A 15,446-nucleotide genomic window follows, 5' to 3' on the forward strand; every position below is an offset into this window, starting at 1 on the left:
AGATATGAAGTCAGAACCCAAGATTCTGGCAACAATGCAGGCTGCAAAGCTTACTCTGTGTCAGCAAGTTCCAGGAATCTTCTTCCTAGAAAGTTTTTGAAAAGAGAGAAATAGGGAGTGAGAGAAAGCATTATTTTACTGACTTTAAAAGCCCTGACCTTTTAATCCAGCCAAAGAGAGAACAGTTTGTGTTTCACAATTTCTTTGGAGTCAGTGAGCCTGAATACGTTCCTTGAAATAGGCACTCATAAATCTATATATGTACAAGTTAAAAAGATAACGAAGCGCTCCGATTCTGAGAAGCAGCGGTCCTTAACAATTAAAAAACCGAAAATGCATTCATCTCAAACTCTTTTCTTAGACCCAAAGACCTTCCTTCCTATTCTCACTCATTCTCATAATAATTCAATCAAAGCAACACCCGGAGCATATTTTCTTGTCCAGCTTGAAGAAAGCCTTGCAGAGAATACAAAATAAATAAGACTCAAAGAACTTAGACCCAGGGCAGGGAAAATGCAAGTATTTACCCCACACGTATTGCCAGGTACTAGAGCTCTAACAGGGACTCATAGAGACACAGTCTTTAACCATATGGAGGTTAAAATCTATTGAAAATAGGTAATGGGCAGCCTAAAGTGAAACCCAGAGGCTCAGATAAGTGGCAAGGACAGGAAAAAGCTGAAAGTGTAACTGGGTGAGGCTGGTACTGAACCCAAGTTCAGCTGCTCGCCATTCAAAAGGCCAATACTTTTGAGACAAGTGTTAATGGAAAAGGAACAGTTGCTTTATTCAGGAGGTCAGCAGCCTGGAAAGATGGTATACTAATGTCCTAAGACCATGTCTAAGTTGCCAATTAGGAGACAAAGGTTTTAAAGACAGTGTGAGGGAGGGGTCTGTAGGGTGTGTGGTCAGCTTGTGCTCAGTTCTCGGATTGATTGGCATCAAGGTGAAGTTTTGAGCATCAGTCTTCTGGTTTCAGTGGGTCTGAGATCTACATGCTCACAGTTAGCAGTTCTTACCTGGTGGGGTCTGTTTCCTGTTAAAACAATTTAGGAATGTGTGTCAGACCTTTATCTATATCTTTCAAGGAACTGGGAGTTCCTTGGTAACTCTGCTAAGTGGTTGGTTTATAGTCTAAATTGTTACCAGTTTCCAGGCCAAACAAGTAATTCTTTGTTTCTACATCTTCACATTTCCTAAGAGAAGCTTGGTCGGCTATACTCCATGGCGCTGCAAGAGTCAGACATGACTTAGCAACTGAACAACAACAACTCTTGAGCCATCCTTTTGACACTTGGGGGAGGCCCTGGGAGGCTAAAGCAAAAATCCTTTTACTTTAAAGGACAGAGACACAGGAACTTGTATGCAGTTTCAATTCCCCCCTTTTCTGTGATGTCCCTCAACCTTGAGGGGAGCACATGCTGGACAAGAAAGGGAATAAGGTTTTGGATAGAGAGGTAAATCATGAACTCCTCGGACGAGTGCCTGCTTTGTGCCAACACCATGAAGGATGCTTTGCATGCACTCTATCATTTAATTCTAGAAGGAAGGAGTAGGGATTGTACCCCTTGGTGGGAAATTGATTGCCTCCAGATTGCATGAAGAATATGATGACAGAATCCATGTCTCACTCCAAGTGTGTGTTCTTCCAGCATTAATAGCCGTGCTGCAGGGACTTCCCTGGTGGTCCAGTGGCTAAGACTCTCTGCTCCCAGTGCAGGGGGCACAGGTTCAATTCCTGATCAGGCAACTAGACCCCACATGCAACAATGAAAAGATCCTTCATGCTGCAACTAAGACCCGGCACAGCCAAATAAATACATATTGGAAAAAAAGAAGTGTCACAGCTTGAGATGCTGGATCCAGGGACCAAAGGATTGATTGGCTCCCAAATTAGTGGTGCTAGTAAAGCAAATTCCTCATTGGATACTGAGGGTCACTGAAATAGACAAGATTCCTCACAGAAGGAACATGCACACTGTCATTTCCCTGCCTCAGATAAAATCCTGCTTTGGAGAGTTTCTGTTTCCAGCTTCCCTTGGAGTGAAATTGAAAATTCCCCTGTTTGTTCCTGGGAAGCATCAATATTGATTTTCTAGGGCTGCCATAGCAAGTTTCCATACACTTGTGGTGATGAGTTTAAATAAAAGAGATGTATTGCCTCCCAGGTCTGAAAGCCAGAAGTCCCAAATCAAGCTACTAGCAAGGCCACGCTCCCTCTGAACTTGCTAGGGGAGGATCTTTCCTTGCCTCCTCCAACTTATGGTGGCTCTGGGTGTTCCCTGGGCTTCTCTGATGGCTCAGACAGTAAAGAATCCACCAATGAGAGAGATCTGGGTTCAATTCCTGAGTAGAGAAGATCCCATGGAGAAGGGAATGGCAACCCACTCCAGTATTCCTGCCTGGAGAATTCCATGGACAGAGGAGCCTGGTGGGCTACAGTACATGGGGTCGCCAAGCGTCAGACACGACTGAGCGACTACCATTTTGGATGTTCTTCGGCTACAACATTATAACTCCAATCTCTGTCCTATCTTCACATGGCTTTCTTCCCTCTGTGTCTGTGCCCTCTCTTTTTTTTATAAGGATACTGGGTGTGGGAACTACCTTACATCAAGGATGATATCTTGATATCCTACTATATTTCAGAGATCCTATTTCCAAATAATATCATATTCTGAGGTTCTGAATGGATATTTTTGGGTTGTACTATTCAACCTATTGCTGGACCCCATCACCCATTTCTTCGTTTTATAAAAACACCTAAATGTTGATCAATTCAAAACAATTCTTGCCTAAGCTTCACACTAGGGTATAAGGAAAAAGTGGAAGGGAAATGGTCTTCACTGACTTGAAACATTTTTATGATTTTGAGAGATGTAGTAGTGACAATATAGAATATGAACTGGGAGATAATGCTTTTAGTAGTAACCCCATTGTTTGCCAATAATGAAACTTCAGATAATTTATTTGACATCTCTCGGAACTCCATTTTTCAGGTCAAGAAATGGAGGCTTAGAGGGGTTTAGAAATAGCTCACCGCCCACCAAAGAGTGTTGTTATCTCTTCAATAGTATAGGTTATTGCTTCAAAGTAGTTGACCAGCCAAAGGTTACATTTTAAGTTCACCTTTCATCTTATCGAGTCTTTTGAAAAGATCTTGCCAGTGGGATTGTGTCACCTTCAGGCTGAGTTAGCTAAGAATTGGTTACACCTCTTCTATCCCCTACTTCCCTGTATGGAGATTGAAGAGGATTCCGAGGGCTTCTGAGAGGGTGGAGCACCCCAAAATGGGCTTAGCCTAAGTTCCTGAATCACCATATGGAAGGTTGCCCAATAACAAGGAGCACAAAGGTCAAGTTCTTAAGTGAACAAGAAATAAACATCAATTACATATCTCTTACATCTGGGGCTTTGTCATTCATCATAGCACATGGTATCACCCTAGATAATAATCCTGCCCACAGTCCTGAAATGAGTGTGCTGACATGTGATTAAAGCCCTTTCCCTTAAGACCCATATCCTTCACCATACTTTCCTGTTGCAAGAGGTGAAAGGAGCAGACCTGGACTCAGGCCAGAATCTCCATCCCACAATCAAGATGAGCATTTGGCTGGAATACAGCTCATCCTAGAGCCCTTAGGGAACTGAGCTTGATGGAAGCAGCATAGAAAAGTAAGTACTAAAAGGGGTCACAGAGTGAACTGGAAAGGTGAATGAGTGAGTGAAAGTCGCCCAATCATGTCCGACTCTTTGCGACCCCATGGACTATACAGTCCACGGAACTCTCCAGGCCAGTAGATTGAGTGAATCAGCATGAAGGTTGTTGAGGATGAGTTCAGGACCAATACTGGAGGGAATATTGTACAAGCTTCCCTTGTCGCTCAGTTGGTAAAGAATCTGCTTGCAATGTAGGAGACCCAGGGTTTGATTCCTGGGTTGGGAAGATCCCCTGGAGAAGGAAATGGCAACCCATTACAGTATTCTTGCCTGGAAAATCCCATGGACAGAGAAGTCTGGCAGGCTACAGTCCATGGGGTCGCAAGACTCGGACACGACTTAGCACCTAAGCCACCACTGGAGGGAAATCTCCACACTGATGAGCAAGTCCTCAGTTTCTGCAAAGGGTGCTATCTTTGAGATGCAGGGTAACCTTTTTCGGACCTGCCACTTCCTCGTCTTCCAGACAACCAACCCAACAACTTCTCAAAAATGTATAATTGTTCTTTTAATAAACCCAAGTCTCTCTTCTCTCTCCTGTCACAGAAATGTATGGGCCTACAGTAAAAAAAAAAAAAAAAAAAAAAAATCCCTTACGACAAAGTCAAACATCAGATATTAAAAGTCAACTGTTGGAGTTTTAAAAAAAAATAAAATAAAAAGAACACTTCTTGTACAGCACATTCCTTTGAAAAGCCTTTGTATTTCCCATTATTGAAGTGATGGTATTTTATTCAGCCCAGCATAAGAAATTTGAAGCCATTGTAGAATATCCAGAGGAAGTTTGCAGATGGAATTTTCTGTCTGAGATTAAAGGCGTGTTAGAGCAAATGCTCAGCATTTTATTATACAGAGGAGATCCCATCAGAGCTCATGCTTTGTTAGGTGGTGGAAAGGCCTTTATTGCTACATTTAATGCCTTGTGTTATACAAAGTTTAGTACATTCAGAGCACTGGATTTGAAGCCTGACAGGCGTGATTTCAGGAATTCGTTGTAATAAGGTTTTGGTCTTTGGAACCCAAAAGAGTACTCAGATCCAGCCACCCTGGCTTCATCCCAAGGGAGAGACACTCACAAAGGACAATGACAAGTGGGAAAACTCGGTAAAATTTTATTATTAGTTGGGCTTGTGCCTAAAGCCACATGCAGAGCTTTCTGGTAAATTTAACTGGAGAATGAAGAGGTTCACCGGAAGCTTGGATCAGAGGGATCTACTCCAGCCCCAAGGGACCAAACCCTATGTTTACCTGATAACAACATTCAAGTCCAAGAAACAAAGAGAGAAGGACAGAGAGAGAAGACAGACTGCCTTCTCTCATTATTATCATCCCAGTGCTGCCTTCGTATGGATAATCAACCCTGCCCTCTAGGACAGGGGTCCCCAACCTCCAGGATCTAATGGCTGATGATCTGAGGTGGAACTGATGTAAGAAAAACAGAAATAAAGTGCACAATAAGTGTAACGCACTTGAATCATCCCCAAAACACACCCCTCCCTGGTGCATGGAAAATTCTTTCATTAAACTGATCCTTAGTGCCAAAAAGGTCGGGGAACACTGCTCTGGGATATTGAGCCAAATCAGATTTCTCAGATGTACCTGTCGGATGAAGAACTCCTGAATGAAGGGTTAAAGGAGAGTAAAATTGCAGGGGGACGGAAGACAAATGATGTGGGTGCGTCACATTCTAAAATCCTACCCTCCCTCAAAACCCATCCCTCCCGCTCACTATTTGTGTGCCCTTGGGACAGTCATTGGTCCTTCTGCCTCGACCTTCTTCAGATGATTGACAGAGGCAGTAAAAGGAGTAAAATACATAAAGTTTCTACAGCAATACCTGGATTCTATAGAGGTGGTGCTATTCAGGTCAGATCAAAATAGACCCTACAGATTAGGCAGAAGGATGAGCTGAAGGTAGAGGTTAGGTTTGTCAGATGGCAACTAAGAAGGATGCAAGTCTGAAGAGGCTTCAAAAGCAGGATGACAAGCCAAGAATGAAGACAAAAACTGAAATTCCTTGTTTGGAAGAAACAAGAGTCAGGGTCACCCTGGGTTTGGAGCACAGGTCACCATGAGATCCTCCGACAGGCTAGAAAGCCAAAGATCCCTGCCCCCCACCCCCACCCCCCTTCTGATGAAGAGGCTGATTAGTTTCAGAGCCTGAGGCAAGCCAGACCTGCTTTGAGGACAAAATGGCTTGTGCTGCAGGGGATTGGAAAAATATGGGGGCAGGGAGCCAGGCAGGTTTATTACGAATTCCAGGTGCCAAGCTACAGAGGAAGTAGGGTCTGGCAGTCACAGGCCAAAGAACTGCCAAGACTTTTGACAATTGTCATTTGATTTAATTGTTCTGAGGCAGCATTGCTCAGCAGTAAATACACTTAGGAGGCTTGCAGAGAACTGGGATATTCTGGTGGCCGTTGCGGCATGATGAACAACTGAATAACTCTATCAAAGAGGAGGCAGGCCAGGGGAGGAGGGAGACAGCTGTGAAGGGAAATGTGCTGCCCCATTGTTCTGGCCGAAAAATATCCAGGACTCAGAGCTCAACAGTCCCTCTTCTGGGCCCTGATCCCTGGTCTAGAAGTTTATTCAAGGTAATTTTTGTTCAGAACTCTCTGCCCTTCCAGGGAAGCCAGGGATAGTTGGGCTTTTGTAGGTCTCCCAAAGCCTGGGCATATACAAAGGATTTTCCTTAACCAGAGCTGTTAAGTGAAGATTATAGAAAGTAAATAGTAGTTCCTTATATTTGTTAAACATTTCTAATTTTCAAAGCACTGCAGGAGTGCTTTCTAAGGATTATTTCATTTAACTCTCTAAATAGCCTTATGGATTCAGAACAATTATATACCCATTGTTTAGATGAAGAAACTGAGGCCTATGTATGTTAAATAACTTACCCAAGAATGCCCAACTGGTCAGCAGTCAGTCAGGAACTCACACCAATGCCCACATCCCTAGATACTATACATCGCCATTTGCCAGGAACCCAAGAGCCCGAAGAAAGTATGTATTCAGCACCATTTCCACTAGAATACATTTGAATGCAAGTAATAGATTGTTTCAGAGCATCCTAGAGCCTAAAAACAGTTGCTATTTGCTTATTAAAGTCAGCACTTCATCAATGTAAAAGCTGGTGAAAGCTTTTGAAGTCTTCTTGGCCTTTCCCTTGTGGTCGAAAGGTCTTGCCTCAGCTGTAAGGGTTGCTTCCCACCTAAGTGTCACCAACTCATTTCTCTGACACCCTTTACAGGGAGGCTCTTCAAAATCATTTTCCATGCCCTCTCTTTCTCCTTCATCTCCAGCCATTCTCTCTAGAAACAAATCCAATCAGGCTCTTTTTTCACCCCAGTCCCACCAAAACTGCCTCTTTGAAGGTCACCAGTGACCTCACATTGTCCAACCCAAGAGTCAGTTCCCAGTCCTGATCTTCCGTAGCCCACTTGCAGCATCTGATACACAGGACAACTCTCTCTTTGGTGAAACACTGCCTTGTTTTGCTTCAGGACATCATTCGCTCTTTGTCCCCCTTTCTGGTCACTATATTTCAGTCCCTCTGCTGGTTTCTCCCCATCTTTTCCAACTTCCAAATGCTGGTGTGCCTCCAGGCTCAGGAGTTAGACCTCATTGTCCTATATTTCATACACAATGCCTGGGTAACATAACCCAGCAAGGTTTTAAATACCATGTATAAACTCATCACTCAAAATGTATCTTTCCAGCACTAACTTCCAGATCTAAATATAAAACTGACTTTTTAATAGCTCCACTTAGGTGCATCCAAAGTTTACATACCCCAAACAGAATTTCTGATCTCACTCTCTCTCCCAAACTTAATTCTTCTTCAGTTTGACCCTTCTCAGTCAATGACAACTCTATTCCTCCAGTCACTCAAGTCTTAGAATTGTCTTTGTCTTTCACCTTTATTTATCACCCCATGTCCCACTTATCAGAAAGCGTGCTGGGCCTTTCTTTGGAATAAATCTATAATCAGACCACTTCTCACCGGTTCTACTACCTGTTGGTTCAAACCACCACCACCTCTTATGGAGACTGTCACGGTAGCCTCTGTCTGCTCTCTGCACCTCCACCTTTGGCCAATTACATTACACTCTCCAAAGAGCAACCAGAGTCATGTTTTCACTTTATTTATTTTTGGCTATTATGGGTCTTCTAGCTGCAGCTCCTGGGCTCTAGAGTGCAGGCTTCATAGCTGTGGTGCAGGGGCTTAGGTGCTCCTCGGCATGTGGGATCTTCCCAGATCAGGGTTCGAACCCGTGTCCCCTGCATTGGCACATGGATTCTTTACTACTGAGCCTCCAGGGAAATCCCAGAGTCATGTTTTAAATCTATAAATCACTCTTTAACTCCAAATGTTTTAATAGCCTTCTTACCCAGTCCCCTTTCAGAGCCTGAAAAAGCACATTCTCTGCCCCTCATTACCTCTCTGATCTGAATTCCTACCACTCTCAACCTGTCTCAGTGTAACTGTGGGATCTGATCTACTAATAGGTAATCTAGTCTATATAGATAATCATGACCAGACTCTTTTTTTTAATTGGGGTATAGGTGATTCACAGTGTTGTGTTAGTTTCAGGGGTACAGCAAGGTGAATCTGTTATACATATTTGTGTATCTGTTCTTTTTTAGATTCTTTTCCCACATAGGCCATGACAGAGTATTGAGTGGAGTTCCCAACGCTATACAGTAGGTCCTTATTAGGTAATGAAATAGAACAAAATAGAATAGACAACATGGGGGTGCACTGCACAGGATAAAGACAAGCATTCCTTTGTGAAATTTTGAGTTCAGTGTGTGTGTGTCTGTGTGTGTGCAAGTGAGTGAGTGTGTGTGTACCTTGGTTCCAGCAGAAAATTTATGTCTCACTGTGGGTCATGGTCCAAAAGTTGGAGCCCTAGCTCACTCTGCTCCAATCATTCAGATTCCTTTTTAATTTCTCCAACATGCCAATCAAACCACCGCCTGAAGGACTTTGCCCTCTGCCTGGAATTCTCTTGCACTAGATATCTGCTTTCTCACTTCTTTTCAATCATTCCTCAAGGTTCCCCTGATGAGAGAGGTCTTCTCTGGTCACATTATATAAAATAGCACCTCATCTCTTTCTGCTCTACCCTACTTAATTTTTTTTTTCATATGGCTTCTCACCACTTGACATGCTATGGATTAATTTTTAAACTCATTCCTATCTTCCTTCTTCCAGTATAAGTTCCATTAAAGATTTTTCTGTCCTGTTCCTTACTGTTTCCTGACAAATAGTGCCAACTCGATAAATATTTTTCAAATGAATGGATTACATAACTCAAATAATATCCTTCCTAGAGATGGGAATAAGGTATTCTCCCAGGATATTTGATTTCTCTCACTAAGAAGAGGTAGAAAAAGCCTTCTTCCAAGTGCTGGGTATACTCAAAATTGGGAAGGAAGAACCTAGACTCCAGGGTAGAATTGTAAACTGAAGGCTTACAGCTTCTCTAAATGAGTTCCTCACTCAGCAGACCCAAATCCATATTGGGCTCTGTGTCTGGGCATCAGATTGGAAGCCTTCTTATCTGCCATCCCCAGCTCCTGGCTCAGACTCAGGAGTGGCCTCAGCTCCATTTTGAAACAGCAGTGAGAATTTAGCTGGCCCATCTCAGGGGATAGTAACTCATTCATATCCCAAAATGTTGAATGAACATTTTTGTATGAGGCTCTGCTCTAAGTTCTTGGGATAGAGCTGTGAATAATGCAGACAGAGTCCCTGCTCTGATGAAGCTCGTGTTGTAGTCAGTTTTAGAATAATTAAACTAATGAATAGCTTCAGCTTGATGTAAATGCTATGAAAAAATTAAATAGGATAATGTGACAGAGTGACAGAGGGAGGAGGAACAGGACCATAGGAAATAAAGCAGGTTAGGGAAAACTTCTCTGAGAAGGTACATTTGAGAGGAGACAGGAAAAAGCACATGGTAGGATATATCACTGCTCTTCCAAATATATGCAGACATTATTGTGCACAAGAGTGTGGGATCAGAAAAATGGCCATGCAAGTGGAACAAAGCCATCTTAACAACAGGAACAATTGTGATCGTTTCATGGCCTTGAAAATGTTTGTCAAAGCATCACACTTCCTACCATTTGTAAATACATACAGAAATGAGAAAATTTTTAAACGGATACAGTAGTTTTGTTTCCCTTCCTAGGTATCCCCTCTCTGTGACAGGATTATGTTTCTACCTCATTCCTGGGAGATTTGATGAGGACAATGGAATGTAAATTCAGAGCAAAATTGTTTTTATTTTTAATATTTTCTTTTATTTAGCTGCATCAGGTCTTAGTTGCAGCACGTGGAGCCCTGCAGTGTGTGGGATCCTAGTTCTCCCACAAGGGATCAAACCTGTGTCCTCTGTGTTGGAAGGTAGATTCTCAACCACTGGACCACCAGGGAAATTCCCTGAAGCAAAGTTTTAAGAGCTAACTCTTGGTTTGTGTCTCTCTTTTCAGTCTCAGTAGGGCCTGCTCCATATGCTAGCAAAGTAAGATGTAGAACAAAGCTACAGACAATCCCCAGTGCTCTTGTAAGTTTAATGAAAAACAAATCTTTCTTATTTAAGTTTTTAAAGTTTTAGTGTACACCAAAAGCAACCAGAGGTCTCAGTAAGACAAGAGAAGCGGGCCCCCTCCCAAGTTTTTCATTCAGGAGGTCTGGATCTGCATTTTTACCAAGTCCCCAGGTAACACTGATGCTGCCTGTCTAGGGATCACACCTTGAGAATCATTGTTCTAAATCACTCTAATTTAGGGGTTCAATTGTTATGTGGGATAACAGCCTACACTGACTGGTACAGAGAAGAATAAACGAGCTGTGCACAGATGGAGGAAATGAAAGATACAAGTAGAAGTTACTTTAGGGCTTTGAAATTAGACAGTTTGGAGTTAAAATCCTTGTTGTTGTTCAGTCTCTAAGCCTTATCTGACTCTTCAATCTCATGGACTGCAGCACACCAGATTTCTTTGTCCTTCACTATCTCCCAAAGTTTGCTCCAATTATGTCCATTGAGTTGGTGAGGCTTTCTAACCATCTCATTCTCTGCCACTCTCCTCTCCTTGTGCCTTCAATCTTTCCCAGGATCAGGGTCTTTTCTAATGGCTCATCTCTTCACATCAGGTGGCCAAAATATTGGAGCTTCAACTTCAGCATCAGTCTTTCCAATTAGTATTTAGGGTTGATTTCCTTTAGGATTAAAAATCCTTACAACTGCTTATCATATGTCAGGCATTGTGCCAAGATTCATGAAGAGGACTGAGAGTTGCTGCTCTCAAAAAGTTTATACCCTTGGAATGTTTGTCTAGATGTTTTTAAATGGTTCTCTAATTACTTCCATTACTCAACAAGATAACACTTAATATTCCTCTAGGTGATTTTACACTGAATCAAAAATGGGCCAATTTGAATATTTCTCCCAGAAAGTTAAAATTTGGTTATAGAAATTCTAGTTAAGGCTGACCTAAACTTGCAAAAGATGTTAACTCAAGATTCTATTGTGTGGCCAAGGATAGCTTGGTATGTGTAATGTGGAATATAAAAGAAAGCTTTAGAAGAATATGAGATAATTGTTCAAAGAAAAGTGAACATGTGAGTTAAAGAGATTGTCTTGATGTCTTTCCAGATTCTGATTCCAATTTTTTTCCTGAGACTCAGCTACTTTCTTCCTCCTTGGGTGACATGAGACACTTAAGTATTTTTATAATGAAGTCCTCTAATCCCTCATGATTTTTTTTTTTTTTTTGGTTTAGCAATCTCCAGTGGATATCTACAATTTATACTTTATTATGATAAAGTTTATAAGAATTATAAGAATGGAGTTTTTAAACAAAGAAATACACTATACTGTGAGAAGTGTAATGGCATTAATCCACTGGATATATTCTGAATGGTTTTGATGAGTTTAATCATCCTAACAACTCTGGCAAACACATTATCCTTATGCTCTAAAATTGCAAGACAGATGTAATGAAATGTTTCTTTGGCAGTATTTAAATATATAATGACTCGCTAAATTCTCATCTGACTAGACACTGCTTTTAGACGGGATGCCATATAGGCAGTGGTAGGAGGTGGGATGTTTGTTCTCAGAGTCAAAGAGGGAGTAGTCTTAGAAGAAAGAGACTTTATGTCAAGGCTTTACCAGTTCCACCCTAATCTCAACCCCAGGTTCTAGAAGGGCCCACTGCTTGGTTTTAGTAGCCAACTTCAGGCATGCTCCCTACACCAAAGAACTTGCAGCCTTGGTCATCAATGCATGTCATTGTCTGCTGCTGAAAATGTTTGCTGTCACTTTCACACTGAGGTCTGTTCAGGGCACAGTCTATCAGTGGGTTGCTGAGGCATCATTGTATCTCCAGGTACATTCATTTCTTCAGCCAGTCAGCCAGCCAATCCTCCATTCATTATTCATTATGGTGGGAGGGAGATTCTGGATGGGGGAAAAACATGTATCAGTTCAGTCCAGTTCAGTCTCTCAGTTGTGTCCAACTCTTTGCAACCCCACGAACCGCAGCACGCCAGGCTTCCCTGTCCATCACCAACTCCTGGAGTTTATCCAAACTCATGTCTATTGAGCCGGTGATGCCATCTAACCATCTCATCCTCTGTCATCCCCTCTTCCTCCTGCCTTCAATCTTTCCCAACATCAGGGTCTTTTCAAATAAGTCAGCTCTTCACATCAGGTGGCCAAAATACTGGAGTTTCAGCTTTAACATCAGTCCTTCCAATGAACACCCAGGACTGATTTCCCTTAGGATGGATTGGTTGGATCTCCTTGCAGTCCAAGGGACTCTCAAGTCTTCCCCAACACCACAGTTTAAAAGCATCAATTCTTCTGTGCTCAGCTCTCTTTATAGTCCAACTCTCACATCCATACATGACCACTGGAAAAACCATAGCCTTGACTAGACAGAACTTTGCTGGCAAAGTAATGTCTCTGCTTTTTAATATGCTATCTAGGTTGGTCATAACTTTCCTTCCAAGGAGTAAGCGTCTTTTAATTTCATGGCTACAATCACCATCTGCAGTGATTTTGGAGCCCCCAAAAATAAAGTCAGCCACTGTTTCCACTGTTTCCCCATCTATTTCCCATGAAGTGATGGGACTGGATGCCATTATCTTAGTTTTCTGAATGTTGAGTTTTAAGTCAACTTTTTCACTCTCCTCTTTCACTTTCATCGAGAGGCTCTTTAGTCCTTCTTCATTTTCTGCCATAAGGGTGGTGTCATCTGCATATCTGAGGTTATTGATATTTCTCCCAGCAATCTTGATTCCAGCTTGTGCTCCCTCCAGCTCAGCGTTTCTCATGATGTACTCTGCATATAAGTTAAATAAGCAGGGTGACAATATACAGCCTTGACATACTCCTTTTCCTATTTGGGACCAGTCTGTTGTTTCATGTCCAATTCTAACTGTTGCTTCCTGACCTGCATACAGGTTTCTCAAGAGGCAGGTCAGTTGGTCTGGTATTCCCATCTCTTTAAGAATTTTCCACAGTTTATTGTGATCCACAGAGTCAAAGGCTTTGGCATAGTCAATAAAGCAGAAATAGATGTTTTTCTGGAACTCTCTTGCTTTTTCGATGATCCAGAGGATGTTGGCAATTTGATCTCTGGTTCCTCTGCCTTTTCTAAAACCAGCTTGAACATCTGAAAGGCTGAAGCCATGTATACCTATGGCTGATTCATGTTGATGTATAGCAAAAGCCATCACAATATTGTGAAGTATTTATCCTCCAATTAAAATAAATAAATATCGAAACAAAACAAAAAATCTGATTATCAATCACCTTTCATGAGTCAGGTCTCATGTTGTAGATATACAGACACTATAGATATAAACATTGTTTTTCAGTTGCTAAGTTGTGTCCAAATCTTTGTGACCCCATGGACTGCAGCATGTAAGTCTTCCCTGTGCTTTACTATCTCCAGGAGTTTGCTCAAACTGATGTCCACTGAGCTGGTGATGCTATCTAACTGTCTCATCCTCTGTTGGCCCCCAGTCTTTCCCAGCATCAGGGTCTTTTCCAATGAGTTGGCTCTTTGCATCAGGTGGCCGGTATTGGAGCTTCACCTTTAGCATCAGTCCTTCCAGTGAATATTCTGGGTTGATTTCCTTTAGGATTGACTGATTTGACCCCATGGACTGTAGCCGGCCAGGCTCCTTTGTCCATGAATTATCCTGGCAAGAATACTGGAGTGGGTTGACATTTCTTCCTCCAGGGGATCTTCCTGACCCAGGGATTGAAGCTGCATCTCCTGTGTCTCCTGCATTGCAGGCGGATTCTTCACTACTGAGCCACCAGGGAAGTCCAGATAAAAACATAAATACAGTATTGCTCCTACCTTCCGGAAGTCTAAAGTCTTTCGGTAGTCAAGAGCACAGACTTTGAAAGTGATGACTTATTCATCATAGATTGTTTTAAATATTCCTTAAGGTTGGGACTTCCCTGGTGGTCCAGTGGTTAAAACTTCATTTTCCAGTGCAGGGGCTGTGGGTTCTTGATGCCTGTACAGGGAGCTAAGATCCTACATGCCTCGAGGCCAAAAAACATAAACAATAAAGACTTAAAAATGGTCCACATAAAAAAATCCTTTTAAAAAATTTATTCAGGTAATGCATGTAAATAAAACACTAAAAACAGCCTAGAATTTTGATAAGTAGTTGCTTGATGTGTGTGTATGTCTGTGTACATGCTTCCTTTTACTTTTGACCTGTGTCCTTATATTTAAAGTGGTTTATTGTAAGTAGCATATAGCTTGGTGTTTATTTTTTATCCAATATGAGCATCTCTGGGGCATCATACCATTTTGATTTAATGTAATCATCAGTGTGATTGTGTTTTAAACTACCATATTGCACATTTGTTTTCTTTTTATTCCATCTGTTCTTTGTTCCCTTTTCCCTATTCTCCTGCCTTCTTTTGAATTAATTCAGTATATTTTAGTATTTCATTTTGTGTCTATGATTGGCTTCTTGACTATGCTTCTTCATTTATTTTCTTAGTGGTTGCTCTTGAGTTTACATTATATAACTTTAATTAATCATAGTCTACCTTCAAACAATATCATTTCATGGATAGCATACATTTCATGGATAGCATAAGAATATAATAGTCTTGCACTTGCTCGTCCCCTCCTTATCTCTTGTGTTATTGCTATCTTATAATTTTTTCTATAGGTTATAAACCTCACAACGTATTGCTAAAATTTTTGCTTTAAACAGTCAATTAACTTTTAAAGTGATTAAAAATGAGAAAAAGGAAATTCCCTAGCTGTCCAATGGTTAAGATTCACAGCTGTGGCCCCGGGTTCAATCTCTGGTTGGGGAGCTAAGGTCCCCCAAGCTGTGTGGCCAAAAGACAAAATGAGAAAAAGCACTTATATTTATTTCAACACTAGTCACTTCTGGTGTTGTTTATTTCTTTACATATATTGAAATTTCTGTCTGATACCATTCTCCTTCTGCTTAAATAGCTTAACAATTCTCATAATGTGGCTTGTTCATAAACTGACCCAGCTTTTATTTTTCAATTACTTTTGAATAATATTTTCCCTGAATGAACAGCTTTTCTGATCCCATCAAATATGTCACTCCAATGTCTTCTTGCTTGTATAAATTTTGATGAGAGGTCTGCTGTGATTACTAAATTTGCTCCTCTATATGGTATGTGATTTTC

This window comes from Cervus elaphus, chromosome 22, assembly GCF_910594005.1.
Source record: "Cervus elaphus chromosome 22, mCerEla1.1, whole genome shotgun sequence".
NCBI classification, from domain to species: Eukaryota; Metazoa; Chordata; class Mammalia; order Artiodactyla; family Cervidae; genus Cervus; species Cervus elaphus.